At 42.9% G+C, this 17,177-nt stretch overlaps 1 protein-coding gene and 1 long non-coding RNA gene across 2 annotated transcripts in view; one reads left to right on the top strand and one right to left on the bottom strand.

The window, feature by feature from the left end:
* Window positions 1-17,177, top strand: part of alpl (alkaline phosphatase, biomineralization associated) — an 80,770-nt gene that overhangs the window by 14,388 nt on the left and 49,205 nt on the right. The window lies entirely within an intron of this gene.
* Window positions 11,324-16,722, bottom strand: LOC134337774 (uncharacterized). The gene is made up of 3 exons (XR_010016064.1): window positions 16,607-16,722; window positions 11,485-11,669; window positions 11,324-11,363 (listed from the first exon to the last, which is right to left on the bottom strand). It is a non-coding gene; the product is annotated as an uncharacterized LOC134337774 (long non-coding RNA).

Raw genomic sequence — 17,177 nt, 5'->3', positions numbered from 1 at the left:
GCCACCTTCTGCAAGAAATGTCAAGCTAAGACCCTACCTACTCTCTTGAGACTCCTAAAATTCTGCTGAATTTTAGTCACTGCGGAAAATGTTTCGGCCAATTAGCACATAGCAAACTCCAATATAAAGGAATTCAGTTATTTATCTCTTTTAGAAAACTATCCCTCAACAAATAAGCTCCTACAAGTCAGAAAACCAGGGGGAATTAAAACAGAAATGCTTCAAAACACAGCAAGTCAGGAGAAAGAAACAGAATCTGCTTCCAGGATTGTTACCTTGTTCTCTCCAAAGGTGCTGCTTGACTTGGTGAGTGTCTCTAGTACTACCAGCTTTTATTTTAGCAGCTTTGGCTTTATTTTACCTCCTGGCCGTGGGAAACCACTGAGCTTATTGTCAAGGTTGAATCTAGTACATTCAGCAGAGTGGCTGCTGTGTTTCAGTTTAGCTAAGAGAAGGCATCGCAGCAGTGCAGTACTCCCTCGGTACCGCATTAGACAGGGAGCCCATATCTGGACTATGAGTTGAAATCAAACTTGTATGATTACTGCCAATTGCTATGACTGGAAGATCCACTGGGTAATTTGGTTGAAGCCAACGATCGAAGCACGCTTAGGCTGGCATTTGAGTGTAATTCTGTCAGTGTGGTTGCCTTTTGATTGAGATAAGATCTAACCTCAGAAGGATATACATTTTGTGCATCATTCTGAGTGGAACAAGATAGTTCTGTCAGTGTCATGACCAATGACTGTCACTCCATCAAGAACACTAGAAGGAGGATGATTTGAATGCATTCTGTGTGAGCTTGCCAGACCCAAACCAGCTGTGATAGTTCTCCATGTTACAACACTGCATCTCGTGGGATCTGAGTGCTGTCCTGGGGATGTGACAGCACTAAACTATGCAACCTGCTGTTTCGTGTTATTTCCTGTTTGTCAGCCTTTATATTTAATACACTATGACCATCAACTGAGTTTAAGGACTGAGAAATCACTAAATAAAAATATTATTAATGTAGTTTACCTTCCAGTATCCAGATAGCTGATTAGATATTGTTGATATATTTTGACGATCAATTAATTTTCCTGGGGATGCAGGCATAGATCAGAAGTAAGGAAAGTGCCAATAATGTGAAGTTTTGGAAATCAGAGATTCAAAGCCCAAGTTTCTTCCTGGTATATTAATGATCTTTCCTTATTCTATACACAGCCACCTGGCTAAGCAAAGTGCAATGTAAATTTATTATCAAAGTACCTATATGTCACCACATACTGTAAAACCCTGTGATTGATTTCTTGCAGGCATTTACAGTAAATACAAGAACCACAATAGAATCAATGAAAGACTGCACCCAACAGAATGGACAAATAGCTAACGTAAAAAAGGGAACAAACTGGGCAAATTAAAAAAGTAGTAATAATAAATAAATAAGCAATAAATATTGAGAACATGAAATAACGAGTCATTGAAAGTGATCCCATAGATTGTGGGAACGGTGCAGTGATGGGGTAAGTGGAGTGGGAGGGCTTTACCTGTGATAGACTGGGCTGTTTCCATTACTTTCTGTAGGCTTTTCCATTCAAGAGCATTGGTGTTTTCATACCAGGCTGCGATGCAACCAGTCATTATATTCTCTACATCTAATGAACTTTGTCAAAGTTTTACATGATGTGCCGAATCTTCAAAAACTTCTAAAAAAGTAGAAATGTTGCTGTGCACTCTTTGTAATAGTACTTGCACGCTGGACCCAGTACAGATCCTCTGAAATGATAACGCCTCCGATTCCCTGAGGAGTACTGGCTCATGGACTTCTGATTTCCTCCTCCTGAAGAAAATAGTCAGTTCCTCCGTCTTGCAGACATTGAGTGAGAGCTTCTTGTTGTAGCATCACTCAGTCAGATTTTTAGTCTCCCTCCTATATGCCGACTCATCACCACTTTTGATTCAACCAATGACAGTGGTGTTGTCAGCAAACTTAAATAGTGATTTGGAGTTGTGTTTAGCTTCTCAGTCATAAGTATAAAGTGAGTAGAGCAGGGGGCTAAGCACACAGCTGATGGTGAATGTGGAGGAGATATTATCACCAATCTGATCTGACTGGGGTCTGCAAATGAGGGACTCGAGGATTCAGTTACACAAGGAGGTACTGATGCCTAGATTTTGAAGCTTATTGAGTCATTCTAAGACATCCTAAGTAAAAATTTAAAAAGGTGTTGCTTCTCTGCAGGAAACAGAAGTGTCTACAGCTTTCTTTAATGTCCTGCCCCCCAATCCCAATAATTAAAAAAAAAATAGTTGCTTTGGAAGCTAGAACACATGGTGTCAATTGTTTGGACACTCTGCAGTTCAATTTTAGCTTTCCCTGGACTAACACTGGATATTCTTTCCAGAGACAGGAAATGATACTGAGCTCTTCTGGGCATCCATGAATTCAGTACAGGTGTGTCATAAACCACAAAACCTATTCTGACCATACTGACATTAATTGGAGACAAAGTCGTGAAATGATCTCTGTAGATCCTTGTGCAAATGTGATGCTTAATACATTGCTTAAGAGGGCACTGTGCGGAGACTGATGAAACTCAGCTGGTCAGACTTAGAAAGGACTGGGCTGGCCAGGGACCTTCCAGAACTGTCTCCAGCAATAAACCTCTCAAATACTTATTCAATGGGTATCTAAGTAGTGACCCCAATTGGCAGCACTCCATCACTGGCTCATGGCTGACCATTTAGGCTGGGTTCAGGACGTTGAGTGGAAGGAGACAACGATATGAACTCAGTGAAGAGTGAAGACTCCTATAGAGTCTGCAGAGGTACCAAATCTCATCTGGACTACTTTGATGAACCACTTAGGTTTCTGTTTTACAAGACTGTTGATACTGTGGTATGTGATATTTGAGGGAAACCTCTGTCCATTTTCTCACAGGTGGACTCTCGACTTCCTCAACAAAGGATCTTTGCAAGTGACTACATCAATGTCTGCTCCATCTCCCAATTTCTTGTTCGGTGCTACATTGTATTAGGAAAGGAATGATCTGGGATCCTGGAGGTGACATCTGGAATCCTGGGATGTGCCAGCATTTCTGGCTTCCCATGTCTTCCAGCAGCCAGTGATTCACTTGCTCGTAAGAGCTCCCCTTCATACCTTGGAGCTGGGTGGCTCTCTCAGTGTAGAGGTGGCTGTGTAACATGAGGAAATTGTCCTCATGAGGAATGCACTGCTTCTGGGATACATGCATGATTCCTTCACCCTGGTGGAATATACACTGAGGATATTTTCAGTGATATCGACCGTGGGAAAGGATGGATTTTGGTGGGGGAAAGGGACTGGTCAACTTCTGTAGTTCCTTCCACTGGCAGGTGCCCCAGCCACAGTATCTGAGCACAGAAACGTGAGTCGGTGTGTAAGAGGGTAGTACTGGAAGCAAACTGTCGTACATTAACGGCAGATATGGAGACCTCAGTTCAAGTGTTACATGTCTCTCAGTCCAATAGCTGTTGATATCCGCTGCTGATGGTGGACTAGCAATGAGAAGACAGAGTGTACTTCATAGGAAGGAGCAGGAGGAAGATTAAGGCCATCAAGAGGAAGACCCTTCTCAGCAGTTGCAGCCTCCCCTTCCCATCAACAGAGGAGGCATCATTGCTGGAAAGAATATCAGGTCCTTCCTAAGGGATAGACTTTTGCCCCTAGGAACCTGCAAAATCAAGTGTCCTGCTCCACATTACAAGCCCAAGCACCAACAGGAGATCAATAACCAACCAGGTTAATGATGTAATTACTGTTGAAGCCCATCCTTTGTTGCTCTCTGTGTGGAGTTTGCATGACCATATGGCTTTTTTTACTGGGTTCTCCAATTTCTTCCTATATCCTAGATGCATGGATCGGCAGGTTAATTTTCCATTGCAATTTGTCCCTGGTGTGTAGGGGAATGATAGAATCTGGAGAGGGTGGTGTTGGGGGCAGTTGAAAGAAGAGTTTGCAGGGAAAATTTAGTGGGAGAATGAGACTCAATTGACTGAAGTGGAAGCAAGTATAACAAGAGGGACTATGGTAACATACAGAGAACCGCAATAATGAATTAAATCTCTTCACATCCTCCTGCTCTGAATTTAACATATGGATGAATGAGTTCCTTCTTGTATTAATTTCACCACTTGCGATAATTCCTTTGGGTTTCCCGATGAGTGGCACCTTTTTTAAGTTCTTTGGATGTTGCATCAGTAAACGCTTTCTGTGAGGATTCCCACTGGTGTGTTGATCGTCCTAGCATAACTTTTGCAGTCATGAGATTTCTTCCCGTATTGCTGCACGATGTGGAGACAGAAGGTCCTTGTGGAGAAAACTGCTGTTACTTCCCTCCAGGTTCTTCCTTGGGTGGGTCAGGGATTTCCTCTTCTCCTGGTATGGGGATCTTCTTCCTGGTAGAAGACCATAAGAATTAGGCCATTTGTCCCATCACAGCTGCTGTGCCATTTCATCGTGAGTGATCCAGTTTCCCTCTCAGCCCCAATCTTCTGCCTTCTCCGGTATCCCTTCATGCCATGACTAATCAGGAATCATGCCTTAAGTATACCCAATGACTTGGCCTCCACAGTTGCCTGTGGCAATGAATTCAGCAGATTAATCACTCTCTGGTTGAAGAAATTTCTCCTCATCTCTGTTCTATTCTGAGGCTGTATCCTCTGGTCTTAGACTTCCCTACCCCACGGAAACATCCTATCTATATCCACTCTATTGAAGCCTTTGAACACGCAATAGGTTTCAATAATATCATCTCTCATTCTTCTAAATTCTGTTGAGTAGAGACCCAGAGCCATCAAGTACTCTTCGATGACAATCCATTCAATCCCAGAATCATTTTCACGAACCTCTGCACTCTTTCCAGTGTCAGCACATTCTTTCTGAGGTAAGGGTCCCAAAACTGCTCACAGTAATCCAAGCGAGACCTCACCAGTGCTTTATAAAGCCTCAACATTACATCCTCGTGTTTATATTCTAGTCCTCTTGACATTAATGCCAACATTGCATTTGCCTTCCTCACCATTGACTCAACCTGCAAATCAGCCTTCAGGAAATCCTGCATAAGAACTCCAAAGTCCCTTTGCACCTTAGATTTTCGAATTTTCACTCCATTTAGAAAATAGTCTACTCTTTTATTTCTTCCACCAAAGTGCATGACCATACACTTCATGATACTGTATTCCATCTACCACTTCTTTGCCCATTCTCCTAATCTGATAAGACCATAAGATATAGGGGCAGAATTAGGTCATTGGCCCATCGAGTCTGCTCTGCCATGTCATAGAGCCATACAAGAAAGAGAGTTCTCCGTCTCCGCCGCATCTGCTCCCAGGATGAGGCTTTCCCTTCCAGGACATCTCAAATGTCCTCTTTCTTTAAGGATCGTGGTTTCCCTTCTGCCGTCATCAATGATGCCCTCACCCGCATCTCCTCCATTTCCCGCACTTCGGCCCTCGCCCCATCCTCCCGCCACCACAACAGGGACAGAGTTCCCCTACCTACCACCCCACCAGCCTCCGGATCCAGCGCATTATCCTCCGCAACTTCTTCCATCTTCAACAGGACCCCACCACTAAGCACATCTTTCCCTCTCCACCCCTCTCCACATTCCGCAGGGTTTGGTCCCTCCGCGACTCCCTGATCCACATGTCCCTCCCCACAGATCTCCCACCCGGCACTTATCCCTGTAAATGTAAGTGCTACACCTGTCCCTACACCTCCTCTCTTGCCACCATTCAGGGCCCCAAACAGTCCTTCCAGGTGAGACAACACTTCACTTGTGAGTCTGTTGGGGGCATCTATTGCCTCCGGTGTTCCCGGTGTAGCCTCCTCTACATCGGTGAAACCTGACGCAGATTGGGAGACTGCTTCGTCAAGCACCTCCGCTCCGTCCGCCACAACAGACAGGATCTCCCGGTTGCCACCCACTTCAACTCTGCTTCCCATTCCCATTCAGATATGTCCATACATGACCTCCTCTACTGCCATGATGAGGCTAAACTCAGGTTGGAGGAGCAACACCTCATATACCGTCTAGGTAGTCTCCAGCCCCTTGGTATGAAAATAGAATTCTCCAACTTCCGATAATTCCCTCCCCCTCCCTTCCTCTATCCCTATTTCACTCTGCCCCCTCCCCCAGCTGCCTATCACCTCCCTCATGGTTCTGCCTCCTTCTACTACCCTTTGTGTTTTCCCCTATTCCTTTGTCACCTTTCCTGCCTATCCCCTCCCTGCTTTCCCTCCCCCACCCCTTTATTTTTCCCTTTACTGGTTTTTCTCCTGGAACCTACCAGCCTTCTCCTTTCCACCATCCCCCCACCTTCTTTATAGGGTCTCTGCCCCTTCCCTCTACAGTCCTGGCGAAGGGTTCCAGCCCGAAACGTTGACTGATCGTTTCCACGGATGCTGCCCGACCTGCTGAGTTCCTCCAGCGTGTTGTGAGCGTTGCTTTGACCCCAGCAAAGTATTTTGTGTTCAAGAAAGAGAGTTTCTTCCCACTGAATCCATGCTGATGAATAATCAACTATTTACAATCATCCCACTCTACTCAATTCTCATTTTCTACTCTTAGATTCTATCACACATCTATAGTCTAGTCCACACTTTGTGGACAATTAACGGACTAATCTTTGAGGTGTGGGAGGAAACCATCAAGATCACAGGAAGAATGTGCAAACTCCACATGGACAACATCCAAGGTCTGGATAAAACCCTGCTCTTCGAAGCAACAAGGCATCCTGTGCTGCAGGAACGCCATGTGTCCATAGCAATACCTAAGCCATGTGTGACTCTCTGAGTGACTGCGGGAGCTGAGCCCCTCTCCCCACAGCCTTTGTTTCTTTGCGGCATTTGTAAAAGGAAGTGCCTTTCTCTGAATGCTGCTCACGGAGGGCTGTGAGATGTGTGACATTGTGTGACACTGCTGGGAATTGCACAGGTCCAGTTTCCTGAGCGCAAGTTACTCTTAACATCATTCCATTCGGTTTATTGACCATCTTTGGAACAACCTTTCAGATGATCCAACAGGTATTATTGCTAAATACAGCAATGCTTTTGTGAGAACAGTTTTGGAAAAGAGTGAATAAGATTGAAAAACTAAAAGAATGAAATGTTGGAGAGGGGTGGACACAAGAGGGGAAAGATAGTGAAAGTTGCAGAGAGGCCCATGAGATTGCAAGAAAATGGCATTGTATTTACCAAGCTTTTGTAAAACTGGAACAAAACAGGACCTGCTGATGTGCTATCTTTGTGTCCTGTTTAGTATAATGGCTGCGCTGGCTGTAGTTACCACAACAATACTTGTAAAGGCTATGCTGCTTTGTCTGTGCATTTGTTTTGTTCCTGGCCTTTGAACATGAAAAAAGATTCCCCGGTTATCTTTTCCCATGCAGTGCAGAACTGTGAAACCAAGTTTTAAACCCCTCACCCATTGCACCCCTTGCAATTTCCACCATCCCAGGAAACCCCCACAGTTTTGTGAGAGCTTTGGTTTACTTCCTGTGTCTAATGTTTTATTTTCTAGCATTTCCTCTGCCTCTCCATTGAGGCACCTTAATAATTACCCTGAATAGTCCACTAATCAGTTGCAGTACATTGGACCTGCACAATTACAATTAAGGGTTCAAATTATTGCATTCCCAACGTGCCAAAGGAAGATTCTATTTGAAAAAGCCAAATCTATTTGACAGAAATCCATTTAAATCAGGCTTGAAGCCCTTTGTCTCTGCACTGAAAGCCAAATTCTTTGTGTTTGTCAGTGAGGAAGAACTGTTACTCTAAAGAAAGGTCTGTAAGCACATAACTACAATGTCATGAAATCAATTTCTATTCTGCTTTCACACTGAACTCCTGTGCTTTTTTTTCTGTTCTGAATCGCAGACAGCTGGTTGACAGGCTGACTACAGTGTAGAGAAGTGGAAAAGTGATTCTATCCCCTCATTCCAATGAAATGCATTTTAACCAGGTTGTGGAGGCTGATGCCATCTGAGTGGAAATGTTTTCTTGTTAAGATATGTGTCATTATTTTCTTCACTGCCACTCAACTCCTTGCCCTTTCCTCCATGGCCATCTGCCTGCAGTTTTATGTCAAAACAAAGATAAACCATCTGCTTGATGTAACACACACAAAATTCTGGAGAAACTCAGCCAGTCGGGCAGCACCTAAGGGGGAAATGGACAGTTGACTATAGGGCTGAGATCCTTCACGGGATTCCAGCATTTTTGTGTGTGCTGCTCCAGATACTTATTTATTTACTTATTGAGATACAGAGTGGAATAGGCCCTTCTGGCCATTCAGGTGGCACTGCCCAGCAATCCCCCAATTTAATGCTAGCCTAACCACGGGACAATTTGCTATGAGTAATTAACCTACCAACTGGTATGTCTTTGGACTGTGGGAGGAAACCAGAGCACCTGGAGGAAACCCATGTGGTCACAGGGTGAATGTACAAACTCCTTACAGGCAGCAGTGGGAATTGAACCTGGGTCACTGGTACTGTAAAGCGTTATGCTAACCACTACACTACTGTGCCAGCCAAGCATCAGCGTTCTCTCATGTGTCGCTTACCCCTTCTCTTCCCCTCACTTGCCAATCAGCTCCCGCTGGTACCCCTCTTCCTTCCCATGGTCCTCTCTGCTCTTCTATCTGATTACTACTAGTTTTAGACTTTTATCTTTTCCACTTATCACCTACGTGCTTCTGACTCCATGCCCACTCCCCCACACACCCTCCTTTCCCCTCACCTGGCCTTACCTCTCCACCTGCCAGCTTATACTCCATCCCCTTCTCCCACTTCTTATTCTGGCTTTTTGCCCCTTCTTTTTCTGTCCTAATGAAGGGTCTTGGCCCAAAACGTTGACTGTTTATTCCTCTCCATTGATGCTGCCTGACCTGTTAAATTCCTGAGCATTTTGTATGTGTTGTTCTGAATTTCCTGCATCTGCAGAAACTCCTGTGGTCAGCAATTTCAATTATAATTATAAACGCACATTGTATGTCCTCTGCATTTCTAAGATGTGATGGTTGATAATAATGTAAATATTTTGAAGAGCACTTGCTCTTTCCTTTCTCTAAAGTTTGCATTAGCCAATATATAGAACATTTATCCTTGATAACTAGGGAAATATTGAAACAAAGGCTCGCACAGTATGGAAGTATACCCTTTGGCTCTCCACATAAATGTCACCGTCTATAACCCAGCTACACTAATCCCATTTACCAGCCGGCAAGTCAAGTGTTTATCCAGATGCTTCTTAATATGGCCGTCTAATCCCTGGATCTGGACTGCAGGAGCAACAGAACTCCTTAAAGCTGGCATCATTTTCCTGAATTAGTATTGACTAGGGTATCTATATTTTCATATATTTCATTCCATTTCCTGCTTTGACAAGGATAATGATGCCAATCTGCAATTGAGCAAAAACATTACCACTTATCAGCTATTTATAGCTTAAACCTGATTATCACAGACAGTGACTTTCCTCACGGTGCCTTGACAAGTGCTGAATTGAAACTTAAGGTTGATAGTAGAAAATGAGGTTCAGTCATTATTTGGATGGCAGCAGCTAATCATTCAGACGGGTGGAAACTGATTAATAGAGAGTCGGAATTGGGTTTGGAATACAACTCCTTCTGTTGATCGTGAGAATAAATCTTGAAAGAGGAGAAGAATGGACATATAGAGGCAGATGATTTATCTGATTGCCCGTTCCTCCAGATTTCTCACATTTTTCCTACAGTTTTTATTCTGCTTCCTAAATTAATGCTCGTTTCCTTAAATATATTTTCTTGATCATGAGGGGGCATGACAGAGCAGATGTTGAGATGTTTCCACTAGTTGGAGGGCTTTGAACAAGGGGACACAGTTAGAAAGTTAGGGTGCAGTCATTTGAAACTGGGGTGTGCATGTGTTTCTTCTTGCAAAAACTGGTGAAAAGAATTCTCTATATTGGAGGATGATTAGATTAGACTAGATTAGATTCAAATTTATTATCATTGTGCTGAGTACAGATACAAAGCCAATGAAATGCAGTTAGCATCTAACCAGAAATGCGAAGAATAGTGTTATTTACAAAATAACTGCGAATAAAAAGTAAGTGCTACAGCACACAAATATAAAAGTACTGAGACAGTACAATATGGGTGCAATACTGCTTAGCGCTGTGATGTGAGGTTCAGCAGGGTCACAGCCTCAGAGAAGAAGCTCTTCCTGGTGGTGCAGGAGCAGAGGCTCCTGTAGCACCTATCGGATGGGAGGAGGGTAAAAAGTCCATGGTTAGGGTGAGATGCATCCTTGATAATGCTTTTTGCCCTGCCCAGGCAGCGTTTATGGTAGATGTTCTCAATGGTGGGCAGTTTTCACCACATGCTGGAGTGCTTTGCGGTCCGATACAGGACAACTGCCATACCACACTGAGATGCAGTTGATGAGTATGCTCTCAGTGGTACAGCAATAAAAGTCCGTCAGTATCCTGGGACAGAGCTGAGCTTTCTTGATGCTCCACAGGAAATAAAGGCACTGTTGCGCCTTTTTGATCAGGATGGAGGAGTTCAGGGACCAGGTGAGATCCTCAGAAATGTGGACACCAAGGAATTTGAAGCTTGATACACGCTCCACTACAGCTCTGTTGATGTAGATGGGGATGTGAGTGTGGCTCCTAGCATGCCTGAAGTCCACAATAATCTCTTTGGTCTTCTGGGTGTTAAGGGCCAGGTTGTTGTCGGCACACCATGCAGCCAGGTGCTGGACTTTGTCCCTGTAGGCAGTCTCGTCATCCCCTCTGATCAGGCCAACCACTGAGGCTATATCATTGTGGGTATTTAAAGAGGAAGTACTTACATTTTTGGAATGGGGAATTATGGGGAACAGGAACAGAAGAGATCAGTCAAGACCACCCACTGTCATATTCAATAACACGACAAGCTTGAAGGCTGAATAACCTTGCCTGTTCCTATTTTCTAATATCTTTATGTTCTAAAGTTTGGATTATCTTGGGTGATTTATTCACCGGGCTAATTTTATTTTTGAAGATACTGAAATGATGGAAAGGCAGCTCCAAGAGGTTTCACATCTCACAGTCATATGCCACCTTGAAAGAGTATCTCAGAAAATCTCACCATTTGGGCTTACATCTGAAACACTTTCTCACAACTCAGTCTATTGCCTGTAACAGTTAACAAGACTAATGTGAGAAAGGACCATTAACATCTTAGAAATAAACAAATCTCTCAGACTTTTTAATAAAAATTCAGAATTGCAATATAACAAAATTGGAGCCTAATTGTTCATCACAACTCATGTCAGAATATTCCAGATGGCAGGAGACATGCCATGTGTTTCATCTGTAAAGTAAGCATTAACATTTACAAAAAGAGTTGAGAGAAAAGGGAAGTTGTCACATTTTGAAATTCTTTATTTATAACTGCATAAAGGCAGTGGGCTCCATTTTGAACAGCTACTTACTTGTTTCTGGAACTGAAATCCATGGCCCCCTGTTTTGCATTCTACTTCAACATTGATTGCCGTAAAGAGTGATCACAGGCTTACACTGGTGTGCAAATCAAATTTATTTTATACAGTCTGCCTTTGTAAATTGCACCTGAATGTGAATTGTATCCCCACCATTTGTCAAGCACTGAATGTTCATCCTGTAATAAAATAAAGACAGAGCTTTTGAATGAAAGCCGGGTCCGAAACACTTAATTTGAAAAAAAGGAGAAAAATTGTTTCATCTGTAATACATCTGAGATACTGCACACCTCAAAGTCAGATGCGATCAGCAATTTGCTATGGAGTCTTGAGTTTCTGGAAGTGAAATCTATTCTTGGTTAAAGATGCATCGTGTTTCATCAAAGATCACAAATTTTAAAAAAGGAACAAAATTTGGGGTTGAATGATTGGCTTACTTTTTTTCCCAGGTGCATGAGAAGCTAATTCTCTATTCAGAACACAGAGGTATTAATGATATAGGCTGGTTTCATGGTGATTTGTGTACAGGTGGTCAGGGTAGGCATTGCCTTTAATATACTGAGGAGTCTACCCATGTGGCATAATAATGGGGAATTTCTGTCAAATGGAGGGTTATTTGTAAGTCAAACTTTATGCTAGCCTGACACATATGACAGTGTTAGTATGCTGTCATCTACTCTACCCAGTGCTGTGCATAACATCCAGCTCCCCTGGCACTCAGGACTGAGTCGGACACCTACAATTATTTGATATAAGGCTCATCTTCAAAAGGAGGAAAAGTCAAATTGGCATTCACAAGTGTCTGAATGTCCATCTGAAATGTGTGGTGAAAGGGCAGGTGGAAATTAGTGTGCAAGTGTTCAATCAGCAGATGGATACAGATTGACAAGAGACTTGGTTGATGAGTGGTATCAAAATAAGCAGTGAATTAAGGAGATTTTAAATTGTACACATATAAAGGTTTAAGTTTCAAAAAATTCAGAATTATGATTACTAATAACATTTTTTCTATTTTAGTTTCCTTCTGTTTATTAGTGGAAATCAATGCCTGAAAGGGACCATCTGCAACAGAGCTGAGTACAGAGTTAATTCAAAAGTTTTGGATTGTGCAATTTTTGTCCGCAGATTAATTCATTTCACTTGTTTGCTATGCTCTGTGCCTTTTAAAGTGGGTTTCCCAATAATGCATTGAATACTTGTCATTGTTGAAAGGTCAGGGTGAAGGGAAATGAAATGCTTGTAGATAACAAAAAGTAAAGGTCAGTCAATTTTCCTCTAGAAATTTGTATTGGTCCAGTAAACAAACCTTTAAAACTCGTAACATACATCAAAGTTGCTGGTGAACGCAGCAGGCCAAGCAGCATCTATAGGAAGAGGCGCAGTCGACGTTTCAGGCCGAGACCCTTTGTCAGGACTAACTGAAGGAAGAGTGAGTAAGGGATTTGAAAGCTGGAGGGGGAGGGGGAGATGCAAAATGATAGGAGAAGACAGGAGGGGGAGGGATAGAGCCGAGAGCTGGACAGGTGATAGGCAAAAGGGGATACGAGAGGATCACGGGACAGGAGGTCCGGGAAGAAAGACAAGGAGGGGGGGTGACCCAGAGGATGGGCAAGAGGTATATTCAGAGGGACAGAGGGAGAAAAAGGAGAGTGAGAGAAAGAATGTGTGCATAAAAATGAGTAACAGATGGGGTACGAGGGGGAGGTGGGGCCTTAGCGGAAGTTAGAGAAGTCGATGTTCATGCCATCAGGTTGGAGGCTACCCAGACGGAATATAAGGTGTTGTTCCTCCAACCTGAGGACCAGGATCTGAGGTATAAACAATGGCAGAGACTTAATTCAGCTGGTGGGCGACCAAGAAAAGTCATTTACAATGATTCCACCCAGAGAATCTCAAGGGGTCTCTGCAGCTGAAATGGACTGGAAAAGCATTGAGATGCCAACCTCTGCTGCAGGGCAGACAGTTGGTCCATTGCCTTGAAGATCTAAATTTCCACCTTTGACGATCCAGGTGCAAATCCAACCCAGAAGCAGGAAATTGCAGTATAAGCAGAATAAGCAAAACACAAAATGCTGGAGGAACACAATGGGTCAGGCAGCATCTGTGGAGGGAAATGGATAGTTGACGATTCAGATCAAGACCCCCATCAGGACCTGTCCATGAAAATTAATTTAATTTGGCTATTTTATCTGTAAAACACTATAAATTACATTGTAGCTCAGTTTAATGTTTGCCATAATGGCAGACTTCCTAGTGTGGAACTATCGGTTTATATATCTGGTTAAATCCTTTGCTATAATTGATGAGGGGGTTTGAACTTAATTGGTGTTTTCATAAACGCAGATTGGTCTCCTGACAGGTTGCACCCTATTGCTTTTGTTTCAATGTTCTAATTTTAATATGATGACATAGGGCGAGGAGAAAAAAAAAACAACCCCAAATACATATCACATGTAAATACTCTGGATTACATTGCGACCATGCGAAAAGTTAAAATATTACTGCTGATTTGTACTGTGTTATGGCATTAGTTATAAGTGCTGCTCTTTCCAGCTGGCTGCAATGCCATGTGTGAACATCGGACTGAGGGGCAGTGTGAACAGCCCTGTTTAAATAAGTGAAATTTATTGTTAATCCACTTGCAACCGTAGGTTTCTTGATGTACAATTAATTACACACCATTGGACTACGGCATTGACCTCTCAAAATTGGTTCGAATTTTAGCCATACCAATACCGTTTCCATCGTGGGCATCACACTGATGTAAAGTTTTGCCTATTTCCCCAGAACATCATCAGATTGTGTTGTTTGTTAGTGGAAATGACAAATTTCACGGTATGTTTTTAATTGATTTTGAACATTCTAGCAAACATCAACAGCTGAAACAGGAATGGTAAGAAGATGGACAATGTGGAATCCTTTATTACTCCTAAGACTCCCTCGCCCAACTGTTCAGAAATCATGATAGTCCGGCACCTGGCTTACTCATTAGTCCAGAAAATAAGACAGAGATCTGGAGGCTGGGTTATACCATAATTGGTTCAGCAATTATTTTCTTTAGTGATTGCATTCTGGATGCACAGGTCTTTAGACATCTGCATCTTGTTAATCCCTGATTTGTTTCTTCCTGCACTTATTGAAATTCAGAGCCAGTCTGTGTTCAGTAGTCACAATGACCTGAGCTATTTAGCCTCTTGCAGGTTCTCACATTAGTGAGATACAGGCTTCTACATTTAAACTCCATTGAAAAAGACCAGTGACTCACATCAGGGTTATAAGCTAGTTTCCTGCTTGGAAATGAAGCCAATCAACTTTCACGTTTCCATTGTGGAGACACAAGATAGTGCAGATGTTGGAATCAGGAGCGAAAGCAAACAAACTGCTGGAGGAACTCATAGGTTTAGGCAGCATTTGTAGAATGGAATGAACAGCTAATGTATTGGGTTGAGCAGAAGTGTTGACTGTCCATTTTCCTCTGAAGATGCTACCTCAAATTTCAAAGGTCAAAGTAAATTTATTGCCAATGTACATATATATTTACCATATACTACCTTCAGATAATTTTCTTGCAAGCATTTACAAGAAAAATTAAATACAGTAGAATTTTCCAAAAATAACTATATACATAGACAAAGACTGACAAACAACCAACACAAAAGAAGACAGGCTGTGAAAGTAAGAATATTACTGAGACCATGAGTTGTAAAGAGTCTTTTAAAGTGGGTCTATAGGATGTTGAGTCAATTCAGAGTTGAGATGAGAGAGGTTATCGATACACATAAAAGTTGCTGGTGAACGCAGCAGGCCAGGCAGCATCTCTAGGAAGAGGTGCAGTCAACGTTTCAGGCCGAGACCCTTCGTCAGGAGTCCTGACCTGACAGGCCTGAAACGTCGACTGCACCTCTTCCTAGAGATGCTGCCTGGCCTGCTGCGTTCACCAGCAACTTTTATGTGTGTTGCTTGAATTTCCAGCATCTGCAGAATTCCTGTTGTTTGAGGTTATCGATGCTGGTTTAGGAGCCTATAGAGTAATAACTGTTCCTGAACCTGGCGGTACGGGACCTAAGGCTTCTGTGTCTCTTGCCCTATGGTAGTAATGAGAAATGGGCATGACTTGGACGGTGTAGTGTTTCCATGCCTGGCCATGGTGCAACCAGTTAGGATACTCTCTACAGTGTGTCTGTAGAAGTTTTTGGTGATATGCCAAATGTATGCAAACTTTTAGGAATGGAGCGGCACTATTATGCCTTCTTTGTGAATACACGTGTGCTCAGCCCAGGGCAGATGCTGTGGAATGTAAGCATCCATTGAGTGCCTCCAGCAATTTGTTTTAAGCCCCTCCCTGCTCAAGTGAGGTACGAATGATTCCTGTGAGTCTTGGGGCTTGTTTGTTACATTGCGAAGTGAAGGCCAATGATATTGCAAAGATCCTTTGCCTTCCATCTGCTCACATCCTTTGGAGAGCACAGTGGTGCAGCTGATTGAGCTACTGCCTCACAGCACCAGTGACATAGGCTCAAACCTGACCTCTGCTGCTTTCTGAATGGAGTCTGCGTATTCTCCATGTCACCAAATGGGTTTTCTCTTGGTGCTCCGGTCTTCTCCCACATCCCGAAGAGCAGTAGCTTGGGAGGCCAACTGACCACTGTCAATTGTCTCTGGCATATGGGTGGCTGGTAGAATCTGGTGGTGACTAGTGTGAATATGGGGAGAAGGAAAGGGGATTAGTGTAAATGGATACATGGTGGTTGGCAGGGATTCAGTGAGCTACGTGAACTCTTTGAGGGATTGGTACTAAGGTGGTACTCTGAAGAATGAACTCCAGGCAGCTGTGCAGGCCAAGTCATTGGGTATATTTAAAGTGGAGGATCATAGGTTCTTGATTAGTAAAGGGATCAGAGGTTATGGAGAGGAGACAGGACAATAGAGTTGAGCGGGATGGAGTGGCAAAGCAGACCAGACAGGCCAAGTGACCCAATTCTGCTCCTATGTCTTATGATACTATACCAAGCAGTTTGGAGCAGTTGCAGCTTTGGTTTAGGTTGACCTTGTGGTGTTTGTGGCATGCAGTACTATCATGGTCTGTCACTTTATCCATCACCTTATACATACTTACTCCATTCTACTAGATGTAACTTGTTAGATTCCAAACTTCCAAATACATCTTGCCACATCCTGACATTGAATATTCAGTTTGCACTTGTTTTTTCAGTCCAGGTATCTATGGGTCCTTGATTTAAAGTACATATTGACATATCAGTACTTCTACAGAACACTACATTTCTAATTGAAATATGTTTTACTGCAGTTAAGAATTCTTTTATGTGTTGAGTAACTGTTATACAGTAAGTCCGCTGAGTTATTCACAGAAGCCCAAGGCTTTTTCATGTTATTTTGAACAATGTTTTATCTGGCTGCAGAAGAAGAGAGAAAGGGAAAACTGATGATAGATTAACAACTCTTTTATAATCAGTACGTGCCAATTTAAATCTCAATAGGACCATAAGATAGTGGATACTGGCCCATTGAGTATTCTCCATGATACGATTATATCTGATTTATTTCCTCTCTCCACCCGATTTCATGTCAGCTCTCTATGATATAACGTATCCTCTGAGGTAACCTGTCCCTTTTCCTGTCTTGGTTCCCATAAACAAGTTGACCCATTACTTGCTGAGGTTGACTGT

This window comes from Mobula hypostoma, chromosome 25, assembly GCF_963921235.1.
Source record: "Mobula hypostoma chromosome 25, sMobHyp1.1, whole genome shotgun sequence".
Taxonomy (NCBI): Eukaryota; Metazoa; Chordata; class Chondrichthyes; order Myliobatiformes; family Myliobatidae; genus Mobula; species Mobula hypostoma.
Note: the sequence above shows the minus strand (reverse complement) of the source record. Positions and strands in the feature narration are given on the sequence as shown.